The 20,851-nt window shown below is 40.4% G+C and overlaps 1 protein-coding gene and 1 pseudogene across 4 annotated transcripts in view; one reads left to right on the forward strand and one right to left on the reverse strand.

Moving 5' to 3' along the window:
* ELOVL6 (ELOVL fatty acid elongase 6) overlaps positions 1-20,851 on the reverse strand; it is a 163,051-nt gene that overhangs the window by 55,344 nt on the left and 86,856 nt on the right. The window lies entirely within an intron of this gene.
* LOC105514420 lies at positions 19,544-20,449 on the forward strand (annotated as a pseudogene).

Below are 20,851 nucleotides of genomic sequence, written 5' to 3' on the forward strand. Positions count from 1 at the left end.
GATCTCCTGACCTCGTGATCCGCCTGCCTCGGCCTCTCAAAGTGCTGGGATTACAGGCTTGAGCCACCGCGCCCGGCCCTTTTTTTTTTTTTAAGTAGCTGATGAAAATATTGATATCCACCCATCCATTCAAAATTCAATAAACCTTTTAGGTTTTTTTTTCCTTCTGTTAAGTTTAAGCCATGGCCAAGAAAATTAATAAACTTATTGTATTCCTTTGCAGTATGGTTAGTATGACATTGAATGAAAAAAGGATCCTTATATGAGAGTAAATTCTGCCTCTGCTAATCTAGTTAGAAAAATTTACATGATAACACATGGTTACACGGGGGGTCAGTAGCAAATGTGTGTTACAGATTATGTTTTATAAAGAGCTAAGGAAGGAGATTATTGTCATGAGAAAATGCTGTGGAAGATTTAAGAGTGGACCCTGAAGGCTTTGGATGGATGGGCAAAGGGCAAGTAGCAATAGGCAGTGGAGTTAGGTGTGAGCTAAAGCGGGAGTCTTGTCATACCAGATGCTGTGGGTTGGGTATGGCAGAAAGCTTGTTGGGAGATGCAGGCTAAAGTCGGATTGTGTGACGCTCTGAAAACTGCAGCAGAGTTCAGGCTGTATCTGCACCTCAAGTTTGCAGTAAGTTGTGAGGCATGTGCCCAGTAATTTGTTACTAATAATTAAAGTACAGGACTGAAATGCATGGCTTAATTTTCCTTTCTTTTTCTTCTAAATAAACTAAATCACACATATCCCATCATGTCCCATGGGTGAGAAATGGGGAAGTAATAACTTGTGCCCCCAGAAAAATGGATAGAGAACTGCTGGATGAAGTCATGAAGGGCACTGAAAGTCTTTGAGCTGGGAAGGAAGATAGAATTTAAAAAGATGTTCACAGAGAAACTTGGTATGCATTATTTGTACCCCAGAGGGCAGATGTGGCAAAAGTTGAATTCCGGATCTCTCGACCAATGCACTGAAGTGTGTGTGTGAACTGCGGCTCTTCACAGGAATCATCAGATGGGATCACCTTTAGGAATGAATATGCTCCTGTTCATAGTAAAAGATAGCAAACTGCTAGGCTAATCACAGCATTATTTCAGTAGAGTTGATGTTTGCGGCTCAGAGAATTGTCAGTTTCAATCCTAAAGCGTTGCATCTTAGGTACAAGAATATTTTTTGTTTCAGTAGATGAGGCCCTATAAAACTGATCAGAAAAAATCAGTACTGAAGTTAGAACCAAAGACTGTAGACTGTCCCTGCTACTCTAGTTAGCAAAATCAAACAAAGAATTAAAATTCGGGCCGAGTATGGTGGCTCATGCCTGTAATCCCAACACTTCGCGAGACTGAGGAGGGTGGATCACTTGAGGTCAGGAGTTCAAGACCAGCCTGGACAACATGGTGAAACCCCTCTCTACTAAATTTTTGTATTTTTAATACAAAAAATTAGCTGGGTGTAGTGGTACATGCTTGTAATCCCAGCTATTCAGGAGCCTGAGGCAGGAGAATCTCTTGAACCTGGGAGGCAGAGGTTGCAGTGGGCCAAAATCACACCATTGCACTCCAGCCTGGGCAACAAAGCAAGACTCCATCTCAAAAACAAAAAACAAAAGAATTAAAATCCATTCAATTTTTTATCTCCTTAGAGTAAAGCTTGCCATCACCCCCAGATCAAAACCTGGCAGAAAACATATCAGTGACTGGGCATGGTGGCTCACGCCTATAATCCCAACGCTTTGGGAGGGCAAGGCGGGAGTATTACCTGTCCCAGGAGTTTGAGACCAGCCTGGGTAACACACTGAGACCCCATCTCTACAAAAAAATTAAAAATTAGTCTGGGTGGTGGTGCGTGCCTGTAGTCCCAGCTACTTGGGAGACTGGGGTGGGAGGACTGTTTGAGCCTGGGAGGTTGCAGCTGCAGTGAGCATGATTGCCCCACTGCACTCCAGCCTGGGCAACAGAGTGAGACCCTGTCTCAAAAAAAAAAAAAAAAAGCCAAAACCAAAAAAAGTCAGTGGTCTTATTTAGACAAATCTCCCATCCCCAAGTGAAAGCAAACTAAAAATGATCTCTATGATGAAAAAATAATTTCTAGTTTGTTTTGTTTGAGAGTATTGTTACAGATGAGAATTTCCAGTAACAATCTAGTCACAGTAAAACAAAACTCTCGTGGCCATTTAAAACGGTAATTTCTGAATAAGAGAGGCAGCATGTAGAAATAGAATTCAGAAGGTGGTTTTAGCAGCAATTCAATTTCATTGCACCAGTTTTCTTGATCAAATACTCTTCATTTTCAGAAAAAGGCATCATATGAATTTCCAGTGAGGCAATGTTCACTTGTTAAATTATTTCAAAATATAATAATGATGAGCCAGGCCTAATGGCATCTGCCTGTAGTCCCAGCTACTCAGGAGACTGAGGTGGGAGAGGCCCTTGAGCTTGAGAGATCGAAGCTAGCCTAAGCAACATAACAAGACCCCATCTCTTGAAAATGAAAGAAGGTGTAACAATGGTAATATAAAAAGTGTACTATAATTCTGAATTGCCTATTAAATAACAGTAACTGAGTGACTCTTCTGTCACCAAACTAAACTTTATCTCTTATAGCCTTAAAAATCTATAATATAAATGAAGCATCAGTCATTTATTTTCCTAAATGTAAAATTTTCTTGGGCCTGAAGTAACACAAGTACAGTTATGGGCTATGTCAGTCAGAGCTATAGGCTTTTTTTTTTTTTTTAAATCTTCTTTTCCAGTCCAGTGGCCTAATGACCATAGACATACAGAATCTCAAGATTGGAATAGACCTTAGAGATCTAGTCTAAGCTTTTCAACTTAAGAATTCCTTGCTAAAAAATCCCTGGCTGATGGTCCTCTAATTTCTTCTAAATGTAGAAATAATGACTGGAACCTTGAGGTCATTAGTTCCTGATCATATGGTATAGCTGGGCTTCTTTAAAAACTGACCCAAATGCTGAAAGCCACTCATCTTTCCCCTATGGATGACCAACGCCCTTTCAAACAAACAGGCTACACTTAGAGTTCAATATAAAAATCTGTTTCCTGATTGTCTTTATCCTAAAGAAGCCTGGAATGTCTTATAACTAATAGACCTATCTGAGAACTGGAGGCTAAAACTAGAAGTGAAAAAACACTGTCAAAAGGAGATAATTATTCACAATGCATGGAAAACCGGATTTCAGGTTTATAAGATTAAGTCCAATTCAAACTGAAAATTTTCCTAGATTTAAATCAAAACCAAGAAAAATAACAGCTTGCACAATTATATAAACAAGCATAAACATATCCATGTTTGTGGGCACTTTTTCTGTACTCAAGGACTGACATTTATATCGAAGGAGAATCCATTTCTGTTGCAGGTTACCACTACCTTAATATTTATATAGGGTTTTCATTTCCACGAATCACCTCACAGACAACTGAAAATTCCAAAAGCTAGAAAATAAAATGAAGGGGAAAACATGGCATGTTTTCATGTTAACTATTGGATAAATAAATATACTCTTGTCACTAATGATTCCCTCAATATAAATTTTGAAAAGAAACTGGGGAAGCAATGAGAAAATATACCCCAAATACTATTTCTGGACTAGAGAAAATATCTCAGCAGTGATGATGATCTCATGGTTAGCTCATAAATTGATTTTGTCAGCAAAATTAAATGTACATAAGAAATTAAGCTTGAGAAAAAAACTGGCAGTAATCAGAAGAAATATATTTTTAGTAATGAGTGAAAATGACTTAAACATTGTTTTTACTTATGAGATTATCACCTGATTACCCAAGAATTCTGAATTTCATTTTGTTCTTAAAAATAATAATATAGGGCCAAGCATGATGGCTCATGCCTATAATCCCAGCAATTCGGGAGGCCACGGTGGGAAGATGGCTTGAGGCCAGGAATCCAAGGCCAGCCTGGGTAATATGGTGAGAACCTGTCTCTACAAAAAAAACTTCCAAAAATAATAATATGGCAACATTGTGATTGGGGCTTTCATACTGCTCCTTCAAAATCTGAACTCTCATTTAGTGACATAAGAGGATAAAGTCTGCAGACACTAGCTTTGAGAACTCCGATAATGAGGACAGCTACAACAAATTCTCACAAACTGAATGACTTCTAACACAAATGTATTATTTTAGAGTTCTGGAGGTTAGAAATTTGAAATGAGTCTTATGGAGCTAAAATCAGAGTCACCAGTGTTGCATCTCTTCTAGAGGCTCTGTGGCAGAATCCATTCCCTTGCCTTTTCCAACATCTAGAGGCCACTTGACATTCCTTGGCTCATGGCTGCCTCCTTCTCCATCTTCAAAATGCATCATACTAAGCTGTTTCCGTGGTCACATCACTTTATCTGACTCTGATCCCCCTGACTCCCTGTTAAGAACCCTGTGAATATATTGGGCCCACCAGACAATCCAGGGCCACAGCCTAGAAGCTTCAGTTTTAACAACCCATGTGATTAGATGTCCCCTACCCAAAGATATTCTGGAATAATCTCACCATCTCAAATTCCTCAACCTAATTGCATCCCTAATAGGTCCTCTGCTATATAAAGTAACATACTCACAGGTACCGGGGATTAAGATGTGCACATTTTTGAGGGACTGTTATTCTGTTTACCACGTGGATTAAACTAAGTCGTAAGATCGAAAGCCATTCTTGTACTAAAACGCATAGGAGACCCCTACAGATGCAAATGTTTCATGTCTGTTCCTGGTTTGCCATCTCCAAAGCCAGGTTCTTCCCCTCAAGAAAGCATTTTAGAATCCAAAGGGTGAGAGTCACAGTTACGGAGATTGTCTTTAAGCAACTCATTAACATGTGACTCACAAATAGCACCTGAACTCTTAGTAGTAGTACGTGACTTACTGTATCCTTTACACTGAACCAGGTACCTGTGTTCACAATTTCTAGTATAATACACAATTTACTAAAATTACTAATATGTATTCGATTTATTCTGACTGTCCGCAGTTCTAAATTGCCGTCTCTTAACACTCCTTTGCAACAACAGAAGTTACTTGGTTTGTAACCATTCTCTTAATCCCTATCTTAAAATATGTACTGCAGGCTACTTCAAGTATGTTTTCCTGTTTGTGGCAATGCAGTTGTTTTATCCTTCCTCTTTTTGGGGTTATGTCTATAAAGATAGGTTTCTACGCAGCAATGGTCAAGTATCAGTCTTCCACCCAGATGGCGTGCTAGTAGCAGCATTTGACACAGATGGCAACTCCTTTTCTGCAATGCTTCCTTCACTTCCTTCCTCACTATTTTCTCTTGCCTCTTCTCCAACTTCACCATCTATTCTTTTTCATTTTCCTTTGCTGCTTTCCCTTCATCTCCTCAATCCACAAACTCCGAAGATCCCCAGAATTCAATCTGTGGGCCTCTTCTCTTTTGTCCTCCACCATGGGGGTGCCCTCTCACGGAGGGGGATGATTTTGCCCTTCAGAGGATATTTTGAAATATCTGGACATTTTTGGTCTTTACAAGTGGAAGGGAGTTGGCTACTGGCAGGTGGTGTGTAGAGGCCCTGGATGCTACAAGACAGCCCTCTACAACCAAAAATTATCCAGTCCCCCAAAAAGCCAATAGTGCTAAGGTTGAGGATCCTGAACAAGAGAAATATGGAGACGGAAATTAAGAAAAGAGAAACTGGAAAACTCAAGAGGGTATAGGCAAAACTGCTTCAAAAATATGTTCACTGACTGGGGTGATACCACTTATGCTTCAGACACACTCAGGCTGAATTGCTTCAAATTGATTCCAAGCACAGAGTAAATAAAGCAAGCTTCTTGTTTCAAGTGAGGAGTTCAATTTAAAACTGAAAACAAAATAACAACCAGTGAGTCAGTATATTACTCTCTTCACTGTTCTAGAATTAGGTTCACTTCTGACTACCATGTGCCATGTCCAGCTGCATCCTGAAGGCTGGTAGATTCAATTCTTACAAATCTTCATCTGCTTCAGTGCCTCTCCTGCATGAAGCTCATCTAGAACTGCATTTAAAAATATATCTCCAGAGAGGAGAAAAAGGAATTTTTTTTTTTTTCTTTTTGAGACAAACTCTGACTCTGTCGCCCAGGCTGGAGTGCAGTGGTGAGATCTCAGCAACCTCCGCCTCCTGGGTTCAAGTGATTCTCCTGCCTCAGCCTCCCAAGTAGCAGGGACTATAGGAACACACCACCATGCCTGGCTAGTTTTGTATTTTTGGTGGACACAGGGTTTCACCATTTTGGCCAAGCTGGTCTCAAACTCTTGACCTCAAGTGATCCACCCGCCTCAGCCTCCCAAAGTGCTGGGATTACAGGCGTGAGCCACCGTGCCTGGCCAGTAATCTTAAATGAATAGAACCAGACTTCATGGTAACTGCCAAGACACCACCCCCCTAACTCCACACAGAGTTCAAATTCTTCTTGAAGTAGAATTTTAGTTATTCCCGTCATCTCTGTTAACCACTTTTGTAAGATAATTCCATGATAAGCAATATTAACTTCACCTAGGATGGGACAGTATTACCACTCTTCTACTGTGTTTCTACATTTTCAACTTTTTTAGATTCCACATATAAATGAAATCACACAATAACATTTCTTTTTATGCCTGGCTTACTTCACTTAGGATATCTTCCAGGTTTATCCATGTAGTCACAAATGATAGAATCTCTTTTTTAATGTGAAATAAAATTCCATTATATCACAATTTCTTTATCCATTCATCTGTTTACAGACACCTAGGTTGATTCCATATGTTGGCTGCTGAGAATAATGCTACAATGAACATGGGGATACTCTCAAATGCAGTCTGAAAATTTGGTATCACTAAAGTTTCTATGACATACACTTGAAGAAATTGAGAGTAGGCCAGACGCAATGGCTCACGTCTGTAATCCCAACACTTTGAAAGGTTGTAGTGGGTAGATTGCTTGAGCTCAGGAGTTTGAGACCAGCCTGGGCAACCAAACCCCTTCTCTACAGTAAAAATTAGCCAGGCGTGGTGGTGGGTGTCTGTAGTCCCAGCCACTCGAGAGACAGAGGTAGGTGAATGGCTTTAGCCTGGGAGGTGGCAGAGGTTGCAGTAAGCTGTGATCATGCCACTGTCCTCCAGCCTGGGCCACAGAGGAAATTTCAAAGTAATTAACTAAAATTAATAAAAATTAAGAGTAGCAATAGCTCTATTTTCAGAAGTATTGGAATTGTAGTAAAATAGGTGGTATTGGCCGAGTGCAGTGGGTCACGCCTGAAATCCCAGCACTCTGGGAGGCCGAGGCAGGTGAATCACTTGAACCCTACTGGTAGAGGTTGCAGCGAGCTGAGATTGCACCAATGCACTCTAGCCTGGTGACAGAATGAGTCTCCATCTCAAAAGAAAAAAAGAAAAAAAAAAAGGTGGTATCACATGATAAAGTATATCAATTGAGATGGACAAAATCAATTGCACTGTTTTCTAAATCTTCTAACAAAATATTAATCATCTTTATTAGCTACTCACAGGCCTTTGCTCCCCTAATTAACATGCTGTGAGTCACTAATTCTCCTCTGAGGATTGTGCACAAAGCTAAACCGGTTCAACAGGAAGCTGTGCTCCTGCTTGTGCCTGTCATCAGTTTCTATAGTGGGAAGCAGAGTAAAACTGGTCAGATAGTGTCCGGAGCTGGTTTAGGAGTCCTTTATAGCTTAGAAGACTTTTATCTATGTATCTTTTTACATCATTCCCCACAAAGACTTTCACTTTCTTTTTTTTCTTTGCCCCTTCACAGGTTGAAAGCCAAAAAAAAGAGAGGAAGAAAGACCTTTTGGGGAAAAATCTTAATGAAAAAAAAAATCTCAAGATCCCTCAGAAAACAAGAAAATTAAGTCCATAGCTCCCATTTCTTCATAAAGTGAAAGGGAACTTTATTTATTACAAGTTTCTCTCTACTGCCAGGTTGTGAGACAGAAGAATAATTTCTCCTTTATTTGCATGTCAGGTGAATTGCTGAATGTGACTATGGTATGGCTGGGATTTATCAAGCATGGATTCCCAGAAAGGAGAGTCTCAAAACCACAATGCCTACAGCATCCTTTTCTTCAGTTTCAAAAAGGAGGAAACATGCTTAGGGAGAGGAAAGTGTATGTGACTCAACATTCCTTTGAAAGTCAGGTTAATTTGTCTTCCCCTATTCCCAAAGCATGCCCTTTGAGAATGCATTTTGGGGAAATGTGTTCTTCAGATTGCTCATGCTGGCATGCACACACCATGTGGATAGGTAGCAATCGCTCTGGATAGTAGACCCGAGCCTTTGCTTTTCTTGTCTTTTTTCTACTTTGCTTGTTTGTCAAGACTGATTTACTAACCACCAAGATTTGAGAGTCACAATATTTAGCTATGTTTACACAGAAAGGTTTCCTACCAAAAGAAAAAAAATAAGTAAAAAAATAGATTCGGCAAGTATTTACTCAAGATACTTCTTGAGTCTAAGGCCTTTTTTGATCATTTTGAGGAATTCTAGATGTCTGAGTGTGATAACAAGAGTTGAAAAGTATTACCAAATATCCATGGGTTGCAGCTCTTCACATAGCTCTCCTATGGGAACTTGATGCTCCATTATAGACAAACAGTTGGGTCCTGACTTCCAACTACTATGCATTGTTCCAGGCCATGAAATTAAAATGTGTTTCAATTTGGTCAAAATAGTAATTACTTTTTAAAAACTGTGCACTTACTATAGGTACTGTTCCACATGTTCTGAGCACTTGGGATTCAACCACTACCTTGTATACCAGGAATGTTACACTTCTCAGCTGGTTCTTTTCTTTGTTTTTGAAACAGAGTCTTGCTCTATTCCCCTCCTCCCCCACTGCCCGACCCGGCTGGAGTGCAGTGGAGCGATCTTGGCTCACTGCAACCTCTGCCTCCCGAGTTCAAGCGATTCTCAGGGCTTAGCCTCCCGAGTAGCTGGGATTACTGGCACCTGCCACCACGCCTGGCTAACTTTTGTGTTTTTAGTAGAGACAGGGTTTCACCATGTTGGCCAGGCTGGTCTCGAACTCCTGACCTCAGGTGATCCACCCACCTCAGCCTCCCAAAGTGCTGAGATTACAGGCCTGAGCCACCGCACCCAGCCTCAGTTGGTTCTTAACATAGTAGTTTTTACCATCTGGCTAACATGGTGAAACCCCGTCTCTACTAAAAATATAAAAAAATTAGCCAGGCGTGGTCGCGGGCGCCTGTAGTCCCAACTACTCGGGAGACTGAGGCAGGAGAATGGCATGAACCCGGGAGGCGGAGCTTGTAGTAAGCCAAGATCACACCACTGCATTCCAGCCTGGGTGACATAGCAAGACTCTGTCTCAAAAAAAACAAGTAGTAGTTTTTGTCATCCCTTTGTCCTCGTACACCCCATCACTATTTCTGCCAGTTAAACATACAAATCACTTACACTTGAAATTCACTTTGTCTCCAATAGAACATTCTTTTCTTTAGGTCACATTCATAAGGCTTAATTTTTGGACATAGAAATCTATAAGAAAGGTCTCCAGAGAGTACTTTCCAAAGTCACTACATGCTTGAAGTTGACTGCTCCTTTTCCATCTAGTGTTTGCCTACTTTGTTGTATACTGGCAGCCGTAACCCTTGACTGCTCAATGGCAGGACATGCTGTAAGAGCTTAGGCATACTACACGGTTGTTTTGTCTTTGTGGCTTCCCACTTAGACTGACTTATTCTGCATTTCCAGCTTTCCAAAAGGACAATGGCCCTTTGCTGCAGAATCCTAAAATCTGATACAGAAAAACTGTTGAGGATACAAGTGTGCAAGACTATATAAAAGGAAATGTAAACATTAAATTATGTGAAGTCAAGGTCATTATGTAGTATATAATCTTCACTATTAGTCAAGTATCTTGTTTATTTAAAAATGAATGGCATTAATATTATATGGTAGATTCTAGGCTCTACAGACTGTAGGAATTTTAACAGATTTGGCATCATCTCTAAGATGTCCAAAATGCTTTTCTTTTTTTGTCGTTTCTGTTTTGAAAGACAGTCTGGCTGTGTTGCGCAGGCTGGAATGCAGTGGCACAATCTCAGCTCACTACAACCTCTGCCTCCTGGACTCAAGCCTTCCTCCCAAGTATCTGGGACTATAGGTGCATGCCACCACACCTGGCTAATTTTTGTGTGTTTTTGTAGAGATGAAGCTTCACCATGTTGCCCAGTCTGGTGTCAAACTCCTGAGCTCAAGCAATTCCACCCACCTTGGCCTCCCAGAGTGCTGGGATTACAGGTGTGAGGCACTGTGCCCAGCCCCAAAATGCTTTGACATGGTTCAGATAGTTTCACCTCTACCTGCTCCTCTGGAATCATGTCATAACTTTCCCCTGGGACACCCTGTGCTACAACTATACTGTCATTCTCCAGACATCACGCCCCTTTGTCCCACTTTCCTTCGCACGTGCTGTTCTTGCTGTGTTGAATGCCCTTCCCATGCAACCTTGTCATTTTTTATGATCACTGTGAAGATAATCCCTGACTGCTTCTAGGTCAAGCTGCCTATCCCTTCCTTCATCACCACTGTGCTTTCTGTATGTCTTTTTCTTACCTACTGTAGCACTTGTCTCTTTGTATTTTACACACAAGTTAACAAATCTGTCTTTCCTCTGAAATCCTGAAGGGTACAGATTGTGTCTTACTCAACCTTGTATGCCCAGGGGCTTGTGTCTTTCCCCAACATATGAATTAATAAATGGCTTATTGGATTTTTAAAATCTTGTGTTTTGGACATACTTTTAAGAGGGAAAATGCACTATTGAAGACTAAATAGAATAACTGATGCTCAAGTCATCTATGAAACTCTGCTTCAAACTCACTTGATTCTTAATCTAAACAGTAAAAATTGTATTTTCTTATAGCTCTTTTCCCTTAGGAGCAGAAAGAAAACTACAAATTAAGATAGGTAGTTTAAATCTTGAAGTGATTTAAATTATTCATTCAGCAAGTATTAACTGAGTGCCAACTGTGTGCTAAGCACAGTTCTAGGCTCTGGAAATACATTAGTGAACAAAACAGACAAAAAACCCTGTCCTCATGGATGGAGGTTTCAAGCCTGGAGAAAGACAATAAATAAGAAAATAAGTAAATTATATAGTATGTTAGAAAATTACAAATATTATGGAAAGAAAAAAGCAAGTTGGTGCAGGTGGAAAATGGGATGGAGAGTGAGACACAGAGCACAGTGTTACACAGGGTGGCACACTGGGAAGGTGAATGTGAGCCAAGACTGGAAGGAAGTGTGGGAATGAGCCACTCTGGGAGGAAATGCATAAGGCAGAGAGCAATAGCCAAGGCAAGAACTGTCTTCAAAGGTAAAATTTACTGATTTTGTCTTTGGAAAATTCAACATATTGAGATGTCATTTGAGCATGTATCTATAAATGTGTATCTGGGCAATAGTTCTCCTTTCAGTAACTTTTCAGGTAAATACAGCTAAGTTTGCATAGTCATAAATATCATGCACGAAAAATGAGCATGAAAGCGTCCAGACTATGGTAAAGAAGGCTTGTTCATTTTTATCAATAACTAAAATCTTCTTTAAAAGATAACTATAAATCTTAGTTACCAAGAAATCCCGGTTTCTGCTACTGCCTCTTGTGAGTTAAACTAGACAGTCTGTAGACAGATTAGAAGGTACCACAGTAAAGTCTTGAATTAAAACAGGTTTAGAGCTTGACACTAGAGAAGAATGTATTTAATCTTTCTTCATAAAGAATGTGTATGGGGCCGGGCGTGGTGGCTCAAGCCTGTAATCCCAGCACTTTGGGAGGCCGAGACGGGTGGATCATGAGGTCAGGAGATCAAGACCATCCTGGCTAACGCGGTGAAACCCCGTCTCTACTAAAAAATACAAAAAGCTAGCCGGGCGAGGTGGCAGGCACGCACCTGTAGTCCCAGCCACTCGGGAAGCTGAGGCAGGAGAATGGCGTAAACCCGGGAGGCGGAGCTTGCAGTGAGCTGAGATCCAGCCACTGCACTCTCCAGCCTGGGCGACAGAGCGAGACTCCGTTTCAAAAAAAAAAAGAATGTGTATAACCAGAAATACCATTCGACCCAGCAATCCCATTACTGGGTATATACCCAAAGGATTATAAATTACTCTATTATAATGAATGTTTGCTTATTGCATATGTATGTTTACTGCAGTACTATTCACAATAGCAAAGATATGAAACCAACCCAAATACCCATTAATGATGGATTGGATAAAGAAAATGTGGTATATATACACCATGGAATAGTGTGCAGCCATAAAAAGGAATGAGATCATGTCCTTTGCAGGGATGTGGATGAAGCTGGAAGCCATCATCCTCAGCAAACTAACACAGGAACAGAAAACCAAACACTGCGTGTTCTCACTCATAAGTAGGAACTGAACAATGAGAACACATGGACACGAGGAAGAGAACAACACACAGTGGGGCCTGTGGTACAGGGAGCGAGGGGAGGGAGAGCATCAGGACAAACAGCTAATGCACGTGGGGCTTAATACCTAGGTGACGGGTTGATAGGTGCACCAAACCACCGTGGTACACGTTTACCTACGTAACAAACAGGTACATTCTGCACATGTATCCTGGAACTTAAAAAAAAAAAAAATGTGTCTATTCTTTCAGGATTTCCTCTTGCAAACCCAAACCTGAATATACATAAGCAAAGGCTAGTTCTTGAAGAAACTGCCAGGATTACTCTCAACTAGACAGATTTTCTACAAGCACATTAATTCTGCTTCACTGGCCAACTCTTTTTAGGTCCAAGTCGAAAAAAAGTATAATGATTTCTGACAAGGACAAAAAAATAGGCTTTCAATTTTCATCATGAGTCAGCAGGGAAGGACAGGACACAAGTGACTTTTTAATGTATGTTTCTGCAAATGAACATATAGAAAAGTAAAACCTAATAGTAGTGTGGAAATCAGAATTTTTGAAAAGAAGGCAAATGAAAGGAATAAATATTACTTTTAAACTAAAATAAAAAGGCATTGAGTGATTTTTATTTTTAAAATATACTCTTAACAACTACCCATTTCCATTTTTTAAAAAATAAAGCCTTTTACTCCAATGCTTCAGTGAGTCGAGATGAAGTTTTAAATTTTCAGCTGAATAATAACATTATATACTTACAAGCTGATCTCAATTTTAGGAAACCATCATTAAGTAGAAACATAAACATTTCAAAGATTAGATATTATTGTTTCTTTAAAAACATAAAAACTTTTTAAAAAAGTCTTTCTACATTTCCCTACATGTTTCTAGAATATCTTCATATCTTTATAGAACTCAGTGTCTCTCTGAATGAAAGACCAAGACAATATACATAAGGAAAGGGATGGATAAAATTTAATTTTCTTTATAAATTAATAAAACTTAATTTTATTTACTCTATTAGAAAGATAGGGATTTAGGCCAGGCATGGTGGCTCACGCCTGTAATCCCAGCACTTTGGGAGGCTGAGGTGGGCGGATCACCTGAGGTCAGGAGTTTGAGACCAGCCTGGTCAACATAGTGAAACCCCATCTCTCTTTAAAAACATAAAAAAAATTAGCCAGGCATGGTGGCATACGCCTGTAGTCCCAGCTACTCAGGAGGCTGAGGCAAAAGAATCACTTGAACCTGGGAGGTGTAGGTTGCAGTGAGCCAAGATGGCGCCACTGCACTCCAGCCTGGGTGACAGAGCAAGACTCCTTCTCAAAATAAAAAAGATAGGGATTTGGTTTATGGGTGATTATTTTCTACTTGTATTTATGTGGGTTATTAGAGTGAGAGAAGGGAGAAAAGGATTGGGAGCAAGAATTAGAGACTGAGAGAAACTGATTTGGCCCCAGTGATGGTAAAAAAAACAAAAACTGTCAAATCTTTTTTTTGTGAGACAGGATCTCTGTTGCCCAGGCTGGAGTGCAATGGTATGATCTTGGCTCACTGCACCCTCCACATCCCAGGCTCAAACAATTCTACCTCAGCCTCCAAAGTAGCTGGGACTACAAGCATGTACCGCCATGCCCAGATAATTTTCGTATTTTTTCATCGTATTTTCTCATCGTAGGGATGAGGTTTCGCCATGTTGCCCAGGCTAGTCTCGAACTCCTGGACTCAAAGCCGATCCACCTGCCTCTGCCTCCCAAAGTGCTGAGATTACAGGCATGAGTCGCTGCACCCGACCCTCAAATCTTGGTCTGAGTGGAGCGGAGTAAAACAAGGGAGAGGGGCAAAGCTTGGAATTCCCACTAATGACAAATCAGTAACTGAATTTTGCCCCTCTTTGACTTTTGGGAGGCCTCCCAAGGAAGTATACATATGGAGGGTAGTGAAAAATTTGATGCCAATTTCCTCCAAACTTCTAATATACTCTCCGGTGTTATGGAACAAATTTAAGAGGATTTGAAGGTGCTAGTCTTCTAACAACCATATGTACACACACTCACATTTTTTGCACTAAGCATTTTTACCAGCTAATCTTATGTGTTTCTCAAAATAGTTCACTGACCACCTGCAACAGAACCAATGAGGTGCTTGCAAAGACAGATTTCCTCTTCCCAGACTTGCTCAATCTAGAAGAGTAACCATAAAGTGTGCACTGAAGTAAGAGTCTTAAGAGATTTTTAAATTTGAGCTTGATCCACTGTTTCATGCTTTTATCATGATGATTTAGCTACCTATCTTCAGCCACTCTCATCCAGAATCCCTCAGGACTCTTTGATTTCCTATCTCAAAGATAACATCACTTTGATAACATGCATATCAAAATTAATTATATCCTACAAAAAAAATCCTACAATAAAATACTTCTGGCTAATATTGTAATTACAAAAAAAAAAAAAATGCATTAAAAAAAGCAAAGACTTTGAAAAGAGAGAAAAAAGAAAAGTAGTAGACCATCTCTCCTACTCTACACTAAGAGACACAGGATATATGCACCATTGTTGCCACAATACCATGCCTCTAAGAAGGTAAGCCTGGCCAGGTGCAGTGGCTCACGCCTGTAATCCCAGCACTTTGGGAGGCCAAGGTGGTTGGATCACAAGGTCAGGAGTTTGAGACCAGCTTGACCAACATGGTGAAACTGTGTCTCTACTAAAAATACAAAAATTAGTCGGGTGTGGTGGTACACGCCTGTAATCACAGCTATGCAGGAGGCTGAAGCAGGAGAATCACTTGAACCCGGGAGGCAGAGGTTGCAGTGAGCTGAGATTGCACCATTGCATTCCAGCCTGGGCGACAGAGCAAGACTCCGTCTCAAAAAAAAAAAAGAAGGTAAACCTATGTCTCACTAAGCTCCTAAAGCTTCTCCTCTATCTGAGAGTCTAAGAAAAACATTAAATTAATCTAAAATTCCTTATCCTTTTAAAAGTAAAGCTGAAACTTAGGGATAACATTTATTTTTCTTCGTAAGTTATGAGTTACATCAGGTGAAAAATAGTTTTCCAGGCTTTGAGGATGGTAGTTTAATGACAGAAATCAAAGATATTTACTTAATAAAACTTTTCAAAGCCTTTTGGTTTATGGTACAAAATTTTGCTGAATTATCTATCATGACTAAGAAGAATTTATCTGGGCTGAGAATAAGGAGACTTTTGATTCATTCATTCTTGCATACAGCTATTCAGTAAATATTTATTAAGGGCTAACTATGTTCTAAGCATTGAGAATAGTTAATGAAACAGACACACTCCTTGCACCCAGACATGTTTTGGGGGAAAACAGACAAGTAAACAGAAAAGCAGGGTACTAAAAATAAGGAAACAGGCTGGGCACAGTGGCTTACACCTGTAATCCCAGCACTTTCGGGGGCCAAGGCAGGAGGATCGCTGGATCCCAGGAGTTCAAGACTGGCCTGGGCTACACAGAGAGACCCTGTCTCAAGGAAAAAAAAAAAAGTCAAAAGTGAAATTAGGAAACATATAGGAGGCATGGTAACCCCATCTTGTTGGGTCAGAGAAGGCTTTCTGGAGACATATTCAGACAGGACGAGTATAAGCCTGGTAAAGAAAGTGAGAGGTAACAGTGTGGGCAAAGAGCCAGAGGCATGAGAGAGAAAGCACATTCAAACAACTCTTAAGAAATTTAGAGTACTTGACCTTCAATTACAAAGTGGGAGAGTGTTGAGATGAAGGCGCAAGAAGTTAAGTGGAAGCATGATCATGAGGACTCTTATAGGCCATGTTAAGACGTTTCTTTTTCATCTTAAGAGTAATGGGTAGCCACTGAAGGTTTTAAATGAATGAAGTCATGTGCTTGGATTTGTGATATATAAAGATCACTCACTGATGAAATGAAAGCTGGACCTTGAGTAAGTCTGGTGGGAATGGCACAGGTTTTAGACAACATCAGGGCTTGGAGGTGAGGATAAGGCAGGCGTCATGGGCAGTGTGGTTACAGGAAGTTCCTGCATCTGTACCCTCCCAACTGGAGCGTCATTTCAGAGCAACTGGTTAAATGTTTTACACATATGGGTGTATGAAGTTCATCGGGTGCCTTCTGCAAACAATTTCACTCAGACACTTATCTGTGAGCATAGGGGCAACAGCAAGGTGTAATATTTCCTCATTTGTTTTGGTGCTTATCATGTTCTTAGACACAAAATTATGCTCCTCCCACCATGTGTCAACTACCAACATGCAACAATGTCAGTTTCAAGACTGAGAAAACAGTCATCCATGTTTCCAACCAACAAGACAGGACTTGTAAAGGAAAGTTCTCAGCTCACTTGGAACATGTTTTGGAAGATACAAGAAAGGCTGGACTGATGAGGATAGATAAGTATGTAACTGAGCGACTAAGATTTTTGGTGGGTGCACAAGTTATTGTGGTTTTGCCATTACTTTTGCACCAAGCTACATAGTCGGTACTCAAAGGCAAAATAAACTTTTCAAAAGGACAGGCTTATCTTGCTTTACGTAGCAGATTTAGTCCAGACAAATTATGTATAAATCTTTTTTTCAAAAAACTAAATTGTATTTTGAAAACATTTGGGGAGCTTTCCTATTTAAGAAAAATTAATAATTATTTTTAAGAATCAAGTAATTGTTATTGTTTTATATATTTCTGTTATTGTTTTATATTTTCTCAAGTGATGCACATCTATACTGGATTGCTTTCTCTTCTTACCAGCTGAGAAACAGGGTGTTCCCTAGTGTCATCTGTCACCTAAAAAGTCCTTGAGTCTCTCAAGAGATGCCTTAACACCAGGACAGATGTTATAGTAAGTGATACACCCCACAAGATGTTCTTTGATTGGAACCCTAGCTTCACTAGACTGGATCAATTGTGAGGCTAAGTATGGCAATATGACTGAATGCCCATCCATGATACCCATTTGCCTTGCTCCTTTTCAGAGATTAGTCTGAGATGAAGCCATGGCAATGATTATGAAAATAGGAGTGGCCACGTGGGGCTTCTGGGAAAGGTTTTTAAAACATATAGACTTGTCTGCATGTCCCTTTGGAGTTTTATTTCTTTGCTCTTCTCTTTTCTGCCTAGTCACAAACCTGATGCCTGGCAGCAACCATCTTATAGCCATGGGGCAACATGCATCAAAAAGAAAGAAGGAAGTAAAAGATGAAATCAGCTTAGTTTCCTGATAGCATCATCCAGCTGCCTTGTCAGCTCTACATTGTGTGCTCTAGACTTCTGTTGAGTGAAACAAGGCAATTCCCATACATGATTAAGATTCTGTTTGTTGAGTTTTTCATTATTTCCAGCCCAACACAACCTTTTTTTTTTTTTGGTGAGATGGAGTTTTTGCTCTGTCACCAGGCTGGAGTGCAGTGGTGGATCTCAGCTCACTGCAACCTTTGCCTCCCAGGTTCAAGCAATTCTGCCTCAGCCTCCTGAGTAGCTGGGTCTACAGGCATGAGCCACCACGCCCAGCTAATTTTTGTATTTTTAGTAGAGATGGGGTTTCACCATGTTGACCAGGATGGTCTCAATCTCTTGACCTTGTGATCTGTCCACCTCGGCCTCCCAAAGTGCTGGGATTACAGGCATAAGCCACTGTACCTGGCCACCCAACACAATTTTAATACCCTAAATTTCAATTAAAACTTCTCTGAATGTAAGGCACCAAGTTCTGTTGCTACTAACAGTATGTGGGATTCTGTGGTGATTATTAACATGGACTAGAACTAGCAAGCCAATTCCTCTAAAATGTAAATATATTTAAAGTGACATTTGTAGAGCCTCCCTCCTCTATTGAGCTGCCTGATCTGTGGGAGCTCTGTCAGTACCATAAGATAGCAGGGAAACAAAACCAAAAAGCCATCCTATACTTCCTGGGCATTTTGGCCGTAATTATTCTCATTTAATTAAGCTTGAATGACCAAGTATTAAAAATGACTGAACCAAGGATGCTAAAGCAGAACCAACACAGTAGCCCAAGGAAAAGTAACTTCCCAGAAAAATATAAGGACAATGTTCTGTGAACAATTTTAGGCAGATTAAAGTGACATAGTAATAAGCAGTATTAAACCAAAGTGTTCACCATCATCCATCCGGCCGGGTATTGGATAGTTCCCTTTAAGCAAAACATATCATGTGGGCTGAGCACTGCAATAGCTGCAGTGCTTACTCAGAAGCTCAACCTGTCTAGCAGGCTCCAGGGTTCTCAGACTAGTTTTTATGCACATGACCATCAGTCATTTTAGGATATCAAAGACAGCAAATTTATATCTGTTCATGGGTCTGTATTTAAGCATTTAAATGCATATAAATATAGGTAAGTACACATTTTTTTCAAGGAAACATTATGGAAGTTTAACACACATAAAGATCATTAGATACTCACTCTAACTCCCACTTCTATATAGAAGCTCTGGCTGCACTAGTTTATTTGAATATAAGAGAATTTTTTATAGTTAAGGAAGCTTCCTAAATTATCAATGACTGTACTATATGTAAGGTCTGCACCTTGGACATTGAACTGAAAATAATGAAGTACTTAGGAAATATCTGTTGCGTTGATGTTCCAATCCCTGTTGCTTTGCAGTATGATATTTACACTGAGGGAAACTGAGTTACAGACAGGCCGGACACCTTTCAGGTGTCACCAGAAGGGCTAGAAGAGTTTGGGATGCTGAAATCCAGAGTTGTGTGGATTATTTTTTTAATCTGAACTATTCAAATTATCTGTTTATATTGATCAAAATTGGCCACAGAATCTCCAAATCCTCAAGTTCACATTAAGACAAATAGGCAGACTTTTCTCTACAAAACTAAACAGCCTCTTTTATAAACAGGAGTATTTTTAGAATTAACAGTAAAAAATCCAAGTTAATACAGTATATGTGAACTTAAAAACATGAATGGATTTTTCCTGGACTGAGCTGGTTGCCTCCTGTTATTGTGAAGGCGACTCACTTCATCCCAACTTCTTAATACTTTCTCTCCTAGAGGTCATATTTCTCTAAGATCTTCCAGGAAAAAGTCTTAAAGCCATCTTAGCCTTTTTTCCAGTCCACCTCTTAAATTTTTCCTACTCTTCTCCAATAATGACATGAGTGTGAATACAGCTTGTCCATAAAGCCTGCCTTGCTCCCAAGCATCCGACTGTAAAGACTGCTCACCTACACCTGTGGTTTGTGGGTCTGAAGAAAACCATCCATCCTTGCAAATGTCTTCTGCTGAGATGCCTCACACAGAGACTGTCTCTCCTCTTTCTTCCTCCATGGATCTGTTTATTCAGGACAGCCCTGATTCTTCCACCAATCCCAAAGGCAAACAATCCACTTCTGCAGAGAATAGTGCCACAAAAAAGGAAGACAAGGTTCTGGTCAAGAAACAGAAGACCAGAACTGTGTTCTCTTCCGCCCAGTTGTGTGTACTCAATGATAGATTTCAGAGACAAAAATACCTCAGCCTTCAGCAGATGCAAGAACTTTCCAACATCCTGAACCTTAGCTACAAACAGGTGAAGACCTGCTTCCAGAACCAGAGAATGAAATCTAAGACGTGGCAGAAAAACAACTGGCCAAAGAATAGCAATAGTGTGACTCAGAAGGCCTTAGTACCTACCTACCCCAGCCTCCACTCTTCCTGCCACCAGGGATGCCTGGTAAACCCAAATGGGAACCTTCCAATGTGGAGCAACCAGACCTAGAACAATTCATCCTGGAGCAACCAGACCCAGAACATCCAGTCCTTCTGGAATGCTCAGACCTGGTGCACCCAGTTCTGGAACAATCAGGCCTAGAACAGTCCCTTCTATAACTGTGGAGAGGAATCTCTGCAGTCCTGCTTGCAGTTCCACCCAAATTCTGCCAGTGACTTGGAGGCTGCCTTGGAAGCTGCTGGGGAAGGCCTTAATGTAATAATACAGTAGACAACTAGGTATTGTAGTAGTCCACAAACCATGGATTTATTCCTAAACTACTCCACGAACATGCAACCTGAAGATATGTGAAGATGAGTGAAATTGAAATTACTCAATTTCAGTCTGGGCACTGGCTGAACCTTCCTCTCCCCTCCTCCCCTCCCTGATAGGATTTTTCTTGTTTGGAAACCACGTGTTCCGGTTTCCATTATGCCTATCCAGTCAATTTAATGGAGGGTGGAGTATGGTTGGAGCCTAATCAGAGAGGTTGGTTTCTTTCTTTCTTTCTTTCTTTTTCCTATTGGATCTTCCTGGAGAAAAGGCATTTTAATAACCTTAGCTGCTAAAGACAACTTGATACTAGCTGTCTCTGGCTATAGATAACTAGATCTAATACTAGTTTGGGTATCTTTACGGTTTAGAATCTAACCTCAAGAATAAGAAAAAAAGGGCCGGGCGCGGTGGCTCAAGCCTGTAATCCCAGCACTTTGG

The sequence above is a fragment of the Colobus angolensis genome, unplaced genomic scaffold (assembly GCF_000951035.1).
Source record: "Colobus angolensis palliatus isolate OR3802 unplaced genomic scaffold, Cang.pa_1.0 Scaffold244, whole genome shotgun sequence".
Classification (NCBI taxonomy): domain Eukaryota; kingdom Metazoa; phylum Chordata; class Mammalia; order Primates; family Cercopithecidae; genus Colobus; species Colobus angolensis.